General features: G+C 33.4%; 2 non-coding genes across 2 annotated transcripts; one reads left to right on the top strand and one right to left on the bottom strand.

The window, feature by feature from the left end:
* The first annotated feature begins 546 nt into the window (after positions 1-546).
* On the top strand, positions 547-653 carry LOC145291844 (U6 spliceosomal RNA). Its single transcript, XR_013869484.1, has one exon. It is a non-coding gene; the product is annotated as a U6 spliceosomal RNA (small nuclear RNA).
* A 6,466-nt stretch (positions 654-7,119) lies between these two features.
* On the bottom strand, positions 7,120-7,226 carry LOC145291843 (U6 spliceosomal RNA). The gene has a single exon (XR_013869483.1). It is a non-coding gene; the product is annotated as a U6 spliceosomal RNA (small nuclear RNA).
* Between the last annotated feature and the right edge of the window lie 6,458 nt (positions 7,227-13,684).

Here is a 13,684-nt window from a genome sequence, read left to right on the forward strand (position 1 = left end):
ACAGGTACGTACAAAAAAATTTTTTTTCAATATTTCCATTTTTTAATGTCGTCATTAAACTGTATAAGTACCCAAATTTTATTGGTCGGTATTCTGTTGTAGTTAAAGTAAACATTTACTGATAATTAAGTCCGTAAAACGACATTAAAAAAAAAAAAAATCGATCTGTCGACTATTTTAACAAGCACCTTCATTTCTATTATTCATTCACACGATTTTTTTTCTGATATATGTTTTCGTGTTTCGAAAAAAAAACAAAAAACTTAAGTGAATAGAGTTATCTCCCTTTGGGAAGAGAAAAATGTAAATATTTGCTTAAATAATTAGAATTTCTTTATAAATTTAGAACTGGAAAAGTTATTTTTTTCTGTAAAATGTTTTTATATAATATAAAAAGTTTTGCGTTTGTAATGCTTTTTATGAAACTGTGAACATTAATTAAATAAATGAAGGTAAAGTTTAAAATATGTAAATAAGATAGCGCCATATAGTTTGTGAATCTAGTTTTGATTGAGTATATATAATGTTTGTGTTGTGTATTTAAATGTACTTGCTTCGGCAGTACATATACTAAAATTGGAACGATACAGAGAAGATTAGCATGGCCCCTGCGCAAGGATGACACGCAAATTCGTGAAGCGTTCCATATTTTTTTTTTATTTTTTAATAATAAACTCATCGACAAACAACTGACTAAAAATCAGTTACAAATCGATCGGATTTAATACCTGATATATGACATCCGCCTCGGCGAGTTCAATTTTCCAAATATACTTATTTACTAACGGAGATGAGAGCGGACTTAGCCGGTCTTAAAATATTAGGCACGACCTGCACAATGCCGATGCTTAAAATGTATAAATATTTTGACCCCTCCTTTTACTTGAAAATTCACCGAAAATCAGGAAATTAACCAATTTTAATGAAATTTTTAGTATTTATCAAATAATGATGACGGAATATTATGAACCCATTATTTTTATTTGAATCTCATTGGAAATGTATTATTTTGTTTAAACAAGAAAACACTTTTACTAAAGTTATGGTTTTTAGTAAAGAAAAAAAAAATTATTTTTGCTTTTTTTTATGAAAATAAAGCAAAAAAAAAAAAACAAAAAAACAAAAAAAGGGGGGAAAAGTTATTTTTTTCAGGAACATTACGAATAAAACCCCTAAAGTTCATATTAATGAATTCGATATAACTAGAAGAAAAATTAATTTCTCGGACTATCGATATTATTATTGAATTAAGCATTGTTTATTTAATATTTTCACACAAAAAATTATAATTGCAAAAAATATTTGGTTTTTAAATTACAGGTTTCGCATAATTTTTATATGTAAGATTCTAATATTTTTCTTGCTTGAATGAATATGAAATTTTCGGTGTGACATAATTTTTATATAATCGTGAGAAAAAAAAAAAAGGAGCACTACCTATCTTCCTTTAACTACCTGACGTCCTGACATTTTGGGCTTCCGTAGGATTTACACTTGGACGATTTTTCGTTTGGCGTGATTGTGTGAAGAAAGAATCTCTCGCTTTTGGGGGATAATTAAGTTTTTTTTATTTATTACTTTACTTTAATATCTTAGGATTTTACTTTACTAATTATATTTGAAAAAAAAAAAAAAAAAAAAGAAAAACCCCCAGAAAACTATTATTTATATTTCAAAGTATTTTTTCAATGAATTTATTTAACTTCAAAATTTAGCTAAACTTGTCAGTTTCCAAAAGGCGCTATGAAAACATTTTTCATTATAACTTTTTTTTTTTTTTTTTCACGTATATAAATATTGTTTTTTACCTTTTGGAAATTAACTTTAGGCTTTAATTTTTCAAATACAATCCAAAAGTAGTTGAAAACCTACAAAAAAAAAAAAAAAAAAAAAAAAAAAAATGATAACCCGCTTTCCAAACTATGACACCCTATTTTTTTTTTTTTCAATATTTTTGCCCATACTAAATTTTAATTCGTGCATATTGAATATCATATATATAGTACGAATTTCAAAATTTCTTAAAAAAGTGACTTTGGGGCCATCAGCTAGAATTGAAACTAAAACATTTAGCATCCCAGCCGCATTCCCTACTGTTTGAGCTATCGACATATAGAAAGCATTTAAAATTAAACCACTTCAAGCTATGAATGAATTTGCGCATGCACAAAAGTAACAGAAATATGTCGTCAAGTTGAAATTAACATTTTGCATTGAACTTGCCGACATATTTTTTGTATGCGTTATTCATCCATCCAAACAAAGATTTTATTTAATATAAACTATGTTAGTGGAGTTGTACAACCATCACCCCATGCAGAATTTCTATACTGATAGGTTTTTTGACATTTTTTCACTGGATTATTATTGATTGGACACTAATTAACCAGATTATGAAAAAAAATTGAAAAAAAAAAAACAAAAAACATTATTTCGCCATTTGAAAGGGGTGCTCACTTTTTAGTTACAGCGTTCTGGTAAATCAGTCACCCATTTTGTAACCAATAAAAACACGGGTATATCAAAACCATAGAAAGTAAAAATGACATGAGCCTCTACCGCATTTGTAAGTCAGAAATATTTTTGTTTCTCAAAGAAAAAAAAAAAGATAGAATGAACATGACTTTTTTTATTGTTTTTTTTTATGAAAATAAAGTTTCGATTTTTTTTTTTTTTTTAACTTATTTAGTTTTTTTTTTTAAATTTTTATTACTATACACATAGATTCGAAAAAGTTGTCAAAAAAACAAAAAACAAATAAATAACAAATAAATGTTATCAAAAACAATATAAGTTACTTTTCTGCCTAACTGGATATGTTTTTATTTAATGTAGCATGTTTTTTTTGTGTTTTTTTTTTAAGTATTATAAATTTCACTAACATGCTGGAGAAATGTTTCATAATTTTCCATCCCGTTGTCAATTTTCATATCGTACGCCTCCCGATACATTGCTTCGCCAACATGGGACCATTTCATCTCCCGAAGACTCTTCCGTATTTAGAAAAAAAAAAAAAAATGGGTGACTGATTTACTAGAACATTGTAACTAAAAAGTGAGCACCCCTTTCAAATGTGGAAATGATTAAAAACAAAATTTTTCTTTTTTTCATAATCTGGTTAATTAGTGTCCATCATTAATAACCCAACGAAAAAATTAAAAAAAAACCTATCAGTATAGAAATTATGCATGGGGGTGATGGTTGTACAACTCCGCCATGGCCTCTAAATAATAACGTTATTATGTCAGCATGGTCCGTAAGCTGCAAAAGATCCTTTCAAAATACAAGAATTGGTCTTTACAGTTCAAGCAAAGCTCAAACTTGTGATTTAAAAATATAATTAGCATGTGAGAAAAGTTGTGAGAAATTCTATAATCAACGCCATTTTGTTTGCCCGCCTAACATGATTTGCTAGACGGTCTGATTGGTTCAATTTGAATGCGCCAGTTTGGCGCGAATTTTGTATTACATGTACATTATTTTTCAGTCTGAACAATGAACTCGGAACAGTAAAGGACTCACACAGCGGTGCTCCGTTATAGAGCGCCAGGATTTTACCTGTATTGGACACCATGCAGTGGGTGGACGAAAGACATTTCTCTAAATACAGAGACAACATAATTGCTGAACTTATTTTACCCAATGAAGATATTCTACAGTGTTCGGCTTGATATATTTGATTATAGGAAATTATTCCTATTTGTTCCAGAGACCATGAGGTCCTAAAATATGCCATATTGGGTGACAACATTCACGCCGTGTTCAACCATGTACAATATGGATCCTTCTAAAAGGAAACCTGAACTAACTTTCCCACAGAGGAATCATAACTAAAGGCTCCATTGCGTATGGATAGCAAATTCAGCTACTGTTTTTGCAAAGGACTTATTGTGACCAAAGAACTTTCATTTTCTGATACATCTTGAATAAAATTTGAGTTAAAGGTATGGCTTTGTTTGTGGAGTTTCATTTGCTATCTGCAGGGAAGAAATTGGGTGTGTAGGGAAGAAATTTCTTACAAAGTATCTGCGAGATGTGGAGGAGAATGAGTCTAGTGTTTGACACGTTGAAGTTAAGAAATCGGCTCATAATGCGAATGTCGTTGGAGTGCTTTCAATTTTTTTTTTTTTTTAGACCACACTTCTATAAACCTGTTAATGTGTAGGAAAGTTTGGAAATGTGATGATAAGCAAACCACCGTGAATCATGTCAGATAATAATAAAATGATGAAAAAAAAAAAAGAAAAGAAAAAGATGCCCCTTAATAATACTAACACCAAGTCCGGGTGGCAACAACGTTACAAAAAACAAAAAAAAAAAAGAAAGAAATATGCATTCTTAGTGGGCATAACAAGATCGTTTAAAAGTCATATTTATTAAAGTTATTTTTACTTAAACCATGTTCTAGTAAGTACAAAAATCACATTAAAACACTAAATTATAGCAAATTTAACATTTAGTAAAACACCGAAATAAAAACTAGGCCAAAAAAATAGTCATTTTCGAGAAACTAGCTAAGGAAGAATGATAACTAAATTAATTTTCTAGTTATAGAACAGTGCTATAACTGGAGTTATCACTTTTCCTTAACTAGCCTATTGGCTACAAAGAGGATGGCTATTTTTCGGCCTAGTTTTCATTTTGGAAATTTACGTGTATGATGAAGCTTGTTAAAACTTAGTGCATTTAAAAATAAAAAAAGTTGTTTGTGAATAACGCATAACAAAAGTGCATGTTGTTTTGCTCCAAATAATTTAGGTGATTGAAAACGAATAAAAAGGAAAATTACACACAAACATTGAACCTATCGTTGAACATATGTGGGTATTATTTTAGAAAAAGCGTGAACTCGAACTAGTAGAAGAAAATATATTGCTTTTATAGATTTCAGTGTGCTAAAAAAGAATCTGAAAACCGTATCCGTCGCAAATTAATAGTTTTGGAGATATTAATATTTTTCCAATGGATTATTTTCTTTATAAAATCAGCTATAATGGCGTAAGTCGGCTAATTGCTCGTGCCCACAGAGGCCATTTCATAAATATCACAACGCATCGTTTTATTTGTTCACGTAATTCGGTTCTGGCGTTCATGTGCGCACGAGCGTAAAATGACTTGTAACATTGCGGAGGAATTTTTAGCGTGCATTTTCACAACTAATGTGGTTCATTTTTGTTACGTAGTTTTTAATCCTTTGTAATTGATCTAAAAGTAAGTACCGTGCCGAAATTTATCGAACAGAGTAATGATTAACATTTCACAAAAATTCTCGCCAATGTAAACAGAATTTTTGTGAAATGTTAATCATTACTCTGCTCGATAAACTTCAGCACGTTACTTACAGAAAAACGGTTAATTAAACTGCAGAAACACCTGTTAAACTATACAAGTTCTATATATGATTATAACCCCTTCTGAAAGAGAGAAGGCGAAAGCCTGGGAGCGTGGACTAAACTCCCACCACAACATCAACAGGGACAAAATCATTACAGGAATAATATTTTTTGTTGTTTTATTTATTTATTTTTTTATTTATTTATTTATTTTTTTGTTTTTTTATTTATTTATTTTTCTGCAAACGTAAAATCGATTGTGCAGGGAGCATCTCCTCCATATCGGTCAATCAAAACTACATGCACAAAATAATCCAATAACGTTTACAGGAAACATGAGTTGGAACAATTACATTGAAAGCGTTGCCAGGGCCGCTGCGAAGAAGGTAGCCTCTCTCTACCGTGCTAAAAAACTACTAACACCCGAAAGTATCTATTTTTTTTTTTTTTTTACATGGGGATCACCACTTATCAAGGCCCTTAAGCCACTCGGGGATAAGGGTTATTTTGTGTACAATAATCAATGGGATAATATCGTAGTAATAGTTGGTATTGGAGATTTGATAAAGCGTCTTAAGGGAGCGATTAATCAGGAATTTGTTTATGTTGGACTTGAAGACGTCCAAGTTGTAGTCAGGTAGGAAACAGGCAAACGGAAGAGAATTCCACAGGCGTGCACTTCTCAGAAAAAAGCTATGTTCATGGAATCTCTGTTTTGATTTAGGCACAGATAAAGAGTGGGGGAAATTACTGACAGTGGTTTTAGCTAGACGGGTGTTTATCATGAAGGATTGACGAGGGGGGACCAGAGATTGGAGCTCAGACGAGCACTTGCCATGGAAATAATAATAAAACAGAGACAGGGTCGCAACGTCTCTTCTATGAGAGAGAGGTTGCAGGGAAGAGAAGAGAGCATCCCCCACTAAGCCACAAAGTCTATTTTGTACTTTGTCAATGTCAAGGCAGGATAGGCTGTTTTTTGAAGCTCCAGCCCAGATGTGGCAGCAGAACTCCATCTTTGGACGTACTTGACTTTTATAGAGATAGAGAATTGCATTAAGGCCACCATTTGCCCATGTATAGAGTATTGCTGTCACATTTGGGCTGGTGCATCTGCTACTAGTCTCTCGCTCCTTGACAAGGTTCAAAAGAGAGTTGCCAATCTGATAGGTCCTGAACTGGCATCTTAGCTTCAGCCTCTATCCCATCGACGTAATGTTGCATCCCTCTGCCTGTTCTACAAGTATTTTAATGGTGAATGCTCTGACGAACTGCAAACACTTGTGCCCCCATGACGTAGACACCCTCGACAAACCTGACAGGCAACTAAATCCCACCCCCACACAGTAGAGATCCCTAGATGTAAAAGATCTTTCTACTCCAGTAGTTTCTTCCCCACAACCGCTAAACTCTGGAATTCCATTCCAGGCCACTGCTTCCCCAACTGTACTGACATGCAGAAGTTCAAGTGCAACATGAACCGTCATCTTGCTGCCTAAATCCCAACATAGTACCCCAGTAGTTGTTGCCCCTGATAGTAGCCCCCTACACCAAAGTGGTAATGTTCCTTGTTTGGAGTGAAAATATAATAAAAAAAAATAAAAATAAAAAAAATCTTATTTGCAAATCTTAAAGGTTATTTTTATTTATTTAATTAATATTCAAAGTTTAATAAAAATAATATTCCGGAGGATGTTTAACATTAGGAACTAAATCCGACTGAACACCGTTTGTAACTGATTTTTAGTCAGTTGTTTGTCGATGAGTTTATTATTAAAAAAAAAAAAAAAATATGGAACGCTTCACGAATTTGCGTGTCATCCTTGCGCAGGGGCCATGCTAATCTTCTCTGTATCGTTCCAATTTTAGTATATGTACTGCCGAAGCAAGTACATTTAAATACACAACACAAACATAATATATACTCAATCAAAACTAGATTCACAAACTATATGGCGCTATCTTATTTACATATTTTAAACTTTACCTTCATTTATTTAATTAATGTTCACAGTTTCATAAAAAGCATTACAAACGCAAAACTTTTTATATTATATAAAAACATTTTACAGAAAAAAATAACTTTTCCAGTTTTAAATTTACAAAGAAATTCTAATTATTTAAGCAAATATTTACATTTTTCTCTTCCCAAAGGGAGATAACTCTATTCAGGTTTTTCGAAGCATGAAAACATGAAAAACAAATGAAGCATGCATGGTCCCCCGTGAGTGCACAGTGAACGAGGCATAAAAAAATGACTATGTTCAGCCCCCCCCCCATTTAAAAGTCCCTAGGGGACGTCAAATCCTGGTGAAAATGAATAAACGGTGCAGTTTTAGGCCTTCACATATGTAAATTTGAGTTCTGCATCATGCAAAAAAAAAAAAAGAAAAAAAAAAAAAAGAAATGACTAAATCCATCATTTGCCCCCACCCCCATTTAGCCCCCAAAGCCTTAACATATTTAAATTTGAGTTCAGTACCATGCAAAACTGCTAAATAGACATGCACAGAAAATTTTACAAATATGGTAAGATAGTCCTAAAAAAGAAAGAAAAAAAAAAATGGAGTGTTTTTGTTAGCCCTAAAAGAGCCCCTGGGGCACACCCAAGAGTTATCACGAAGTATAGACAAACAAAATTACATAGAAATCAGTTAGTTACAACTTTTCAGAAAGTTTTATAAAAATCCAAAGCATCAATTTTTTTTAATAAGTACAAAAGTGTTAATTTTAGCCATTTTAATCCTAAGGCACCTCTGGGGGGGGGGGGGGGGGCAACCGGAGTTTTCCCGGAAAAACCGTTTTGTTACTTTTTTTTACTCATATCATGTTTAATGTTTGTGCAAAATTTTAAAAGATTCCAAGGCATAATGAGAAAAGTGCGGACAAACAGACGAACGGACAAATGGACAAGGGTGAATTTACAGATCCGCCCTCCTTTTGTCAGGGGACCAAAAAAAATCATGTAAATAAATAATAGAAACAAAAAAATGATGAGTCTATACGAATTTAACCACTCTTCCCGAATTCCCTGGCTCATCTAATATAGGTACCTCCAATGTGAAACAGATTTTACCCTTCCCTATATGTAATTTAATTTAATATTATAACTTTGTACCATTTAAAAAAAGAAGCTTCAAATAAACTAGTAATATTTTTTAAGCGGACGAAAATAATGAAAATGCGAGATCAAAATCGTGTTTACATTATCGATGACTTAAAACAAGATTTCTATGTAGTGATCATTTTGAAGGCATAAACACACGTGTTTAAAAAATGAAACAAAAATTAGGTGCGAGCATTAATGGCGAAAAACTCGGGGGGGGGGGGACATAGTTTAAACATTAAAGCCCAGAGTAAATTTCCAGAAGGAATAAAAAATATTTGTACACGTAAAAAAAAAATTATAATGAAAAAATGTTTTTACGGCGACATTCGGAAACTGACAAGTTCAGCTAAATTTTGAAGTTAAATAAATTTATTGAAAAAATCCCTTGAAAGATAAATATTAGTTTTCTGAGTCTATTTCAAAGATAATTAGTAAAGACCTAAGATATTGAAGTAAATGAAATAAATAAATAAATAAAAACAAAAAAACACCTTGTTTATACAAAAAAAAAAAAAAAAAGCTTTAAACTATAAATATTAGTTTTCTGGGTCTTTTTCAGATATAATTAGTAAAGTCCTAAGATATAATGAAAAACACCTTGTTTGTACAAAAAAATACCTTAATTAGCCCCCAAAAGCAAGAGATTCTGGCTTTGCACAAACAAAACAAAGAAAGTCATCTAAGCATGGGTTCTGTGGAAGCCCATAACGTCAGAAAGCCAAACGGCTGTCTGAAAATGATATCAGGCAGTTGCAGAGAGGTAGAGAGTGTTGGTTTTCTCCCCCACCCCCTCAGTTATGCATCTGTACAATTCTATCATGGACGTTTGTATAATTTTTACCATTTTCTAATTTCATTCTTTCTGTGCATTCCGCTTTTAAATTAAAAAAAAATTTTTTTTTTCAAGATTAAATTTAAAAATTAAGTTACAATGAAGATTCCGCAATCATTCTAGCAAAAATGAAAAATTACACTAAAAATGTAATTTTGAAAAAAACAAAAACAAAAAAAAACCCCAAAAAAACAGGAAATATTTTTTTGCAATTATAATTTTTTTGTGTGAAAATATTAAATAAACAAGGTTTAATTCAATGAAATATCGGTAATTTGAGAAATTAATTTTTCTTCAAGTTACAGACTTCAGAGGCTTTTTTCTTAATGTAACTGAAATTTTTTTTTTATTAATTGTTACAGTTTCTGATGCTTTATTTTCATAAAAAAAGAGCAAAAACAAATTAATTCATTTCTTTTACTGCTGGAAACCATAACTTTTGTAAAGGTGTTTTTTGTTTGAACAAAATAATACATTTCCAATAAAAGAAAGTAATGGATTTGTAATATTCCGTGATCATTATTTGATAAATACTGAAAATTTCATTAAAATTGGTTAATTTCCTGAATTTTGGTGAATTTTTAGGTAAAGGTAGGGATAAAAATGTTTATACATTTGGAGCATCAGAATTCATTTTGCACGTACCTTGCAAAAATCAACTAAGGGTCAGATTTTCATGAATTTTTTTTATACCTATTCATTTTTTTAATTAACTCATATTTTAAAAGCAGTTTTCATTTAAATATGTGACACCCCCTATTTAATGTTACGAAAACTAAAAATAAATTTAGGTCCATAAAAGTTGCAACATTTTATAAAACCAAAGAGTTTAAATAATCAATATATATATATATATATATATATATATATATATATGGCTAGGTTTCCTTCCTCTTATCTATTTGCCTTTCTGGTACCTAAGCTTTAATGCAATTTTATTCTCATAGCATTTATATGCTAGTTGACATGTCGCACAACGGATTTTGTAATCTGAAACTCACTTATTAATAGTTTATCTTTTTAGATTTTATCTATCTATATTTTTTTTCATATATTAGTAAAAATAGTAACCGTATTATTTTACATTTTTTTATTGGGGAAGTGGTTTTATCCACTGGAGAGCCATGTGTATTAAACAGCTGTCCTGTTTTTAAATGTCCGAAACAGCTACATGGTAAACAGCTGATGATCCCCGTTTTCTATTTACAAAATTTTAGTTAAGGTTTTCTTTTTACATCCTTATGTAGTTAAATTCGGTTTTAAAATTAAAGACTTTTGCGAAATCGGCTTATGTCTATTTAGCAATTTTAGTTTAGGCTTTTTTTTTTTTCATCCATATATTTTAGAAATTGGATTATGTAGGTGCTTAGTCTGCGATAGGTTAAAATTAATATATTTTTTCCTTCTGGGAATTTAAACTGCATTCTTTATTTTTATTTTTGCATTTTTTATTCAAAGCTTCTTTAGACTATATATAAACCCATTACTTATTTCACTTACCTTAAAGTTGTAAATAAAAAGAAATAGACATAAAATCAATGTTATTATGTTGAAAACAATTTTTCTCACTATATACTATACTTAGTTAAATTGACTTGTCTCGTGCGAAGATTGCGCTTCCATATACTGTACTTGGGTGGTGGATAATAAGGTGCATCCCTGGTATTTTGGGGAGCACTCTGTATATATGTGTCTCTTGGAGGCATATAATATCAGCATCGAGGCTGGCTATGATTTCTGATTTAGATGCAGATATTCCTTCAGCATTTAAGCTGAGAATTCTGAATTTCTTTACGGTTACTTCCAGTGGCCGAGGGTTAATCCTTTTACCACCTCTGGTAATGGGTATATTTCTATGCGTGGTGTAGCAATCAGTCTCCGAAGATTAACAGGGGCACCACGTGAAGGTTTGCTACTTACCCCACTTTTCGAAGGAGGCCTTGAGATACTTCAGGTGGGCATGGAACACCTCAACATCACATCCGTGTATAAACCACCAGCAACCCCCTTTTCATAGCCGTTAACATGCAAGAGTTCCAACAACGCGAGCCTATACATTGGGGACTTTAACAGCCATAGCACCACTTGGGGATACAATGAGACAAACAGTGATGGGGAAGAGGCATGGGCTGCTGCAAATGAACCCAAACTTCTCCACGATGCAAAGGATCCCAAATCCTTCCAAAGTGCCCGTTGGAGACGGGGATATAACCTTGATCTAGCATTTATTTCATCAAAGCACTATGGAAATCTAGAAAAAACTGTGGGAAGCCCAGTGCCAAAAACCCAACACCGACCCATATTTATTGATATAAGACCTATCATTAGGCCACAGAAACCCCAGATTAGGCCATGGTTCAATTTCCGTAAGGCCAACTGGGAAGGCTATACCTCTGACCTAGAACAAGCCATCAACACCATCACCCCACTACTAGGTGAATACAACTTCCAATCCAAGAGGGTGCAGGAAAACGTACATCCCTGGTCACACGGAACCAAATAAAGCACAGTATGAGGAATATATCCAAGCTTATAATGAAGACCCATTTGCTGAAAACACGTTAGAGCTCGGAGAGAATTTGCTTGCTTCCATCAGTAGTGAACACAAAGAGCGCTGGCAAGAAGTCATAAGTAGCATCGATATGACACACAATAGCAAAAAAGCCTGGATGACAATAAAAAAGTTGAACTCAGAAAAAGCTCCTCAGTCTCGGATTGCAGCCGTGACACCCAACCAAGTAGCCCATCAGCTGTTACTGAATGGCAAACCGCAACAAAAAGAAAGAGAACAGAAAAAGAGAATGAAAGCCGAACTTAGCCACGTCATGCAAAACAGCAATGCCCATCTAGAACCATTCTCAGCTGCAGCAATATCTCAACTAAAAAATGAAAAGGCATCGGGCCTTGATGGAATAACCACAGAGATTGTAACACACTTTGGAACAACTGTAAGAAAGTGGTTACTGGCCCTAATAAATAACTGTGCGTCATCCCTCAAACTCTCTAAAATCTGGAAAAAGGCAAGAGTAGTAGCCATTCTAAAACCTGGAAAAGACCCCACATCACCTAAGAGCTACCGACCTATCTCCCTACTGTGCATTCGCTATGAACTATATGAGCGCATGATACTTGCCAGAATAATGGAAACAGTGGAAGAACAACTCTCAGCTGACCAAGCTGGCTTTAGACCAGGTCGGTCATGTTGTAACCAGATTTTAAATCTGACCCAATTCATTGAGGATGGATTTGAGACCAAAAAAATAACAGGCACTGTGTTTGTAGACCTTACAGCAGCCTATGACACTGTCAACCATAGGGCACTCATACTAAAAGTAGTCCAAATGATACAAAACTCAGCATTGGTGAGCATAATTGAATGTCTACTTAGTAATCGACGTTTCCATGTTGAGATGGATGGCAAAAAGAGTAGATGGTTTATCCAAAACAATGGCCTCCCACAAGGTTCAGTTTTGGCTCCAACCCTATTCAATATCTAGACTAACAACCAACCACAATACCCAAATATACAAAGATATATATATGCCGATGAGCTATGCATCGCCACCCAAACAAATAGTTTTGACATCATAGAAGATACTCTCTGATGCCCTAACCACTCTCTCTAGGTACTACAAAAAGTGGTACTTAAATGCAAACCCAAACAAGACCCAGGTTTGCGCCTTTCATCTGACACACAATATGGTTTCCGTTCTGCTAGATCTACAGCAGATGTGATTACAGTTATATCTCATAGGATTAGCGAATCTCTCGACAGAGGCAGCCTTTCTAGGGCAATTGCTCTTGACATATCAAAGGCCTTTGATAGGCTATGGCATAAAGGTTTACTTCACAAGATCTCCAGCTATGGTATTGCTGGAAATGTCTTCTCAATTATTAAATCATTTCTCTCTGATAGGTTCATAAGAGTAGTAGTTGATGGGCGAAAATCAGAAGCTCACAGTATAAATGCTGGAGTCCCTCAGGGGTCGATCCTGGGCCCAACTCTTTTCCTGATCTATATTAATGATCTTCCAAATCACATCCTTCGTAGACATTTATGCTGATGACACTACCATCTATGGTAGCACATCTAAGACAGTAAACGACCAAGTTCTCTCCGATTCTCTCGCCTCTGATCTTGATCACGTTGTACAATGGGGAAAGGAGTGGCTGGTTACTTTTAATGCATCTAAAACCAAGCTTCTATCTTTACATCATCAACGTTCTGATCCCCATCTGGCATCAATTAAAATGAATGGCTCTCGTCTTGGGGAGGCCTCAAGTTTTGACAGGCTTCTGGGCTTGACCTTTACTCCTGATCTTAAATGGAATACGTACATCAAATCTGTTGCTAAAACCGCTGGAAAAATGGTAGGATCCTTCTATCGATCCAATAGATATCTCACTGTT

The sequence above is a fragment of the Euprymna scolopes genome, chromosome 12 (assembly GCF_053919585.1).
Source record: "Euprymna scolopes isolate OS-2025 chromosome 12, ASM5391958v1, whole genome shotgun sequence".
Taxonomy (NCBI): Eukaryota; Metazoa; Mollusca; class Cephalopoda; order Sepiida; family Sepiolidae; genus Euprymna; species Euprymna scolopes.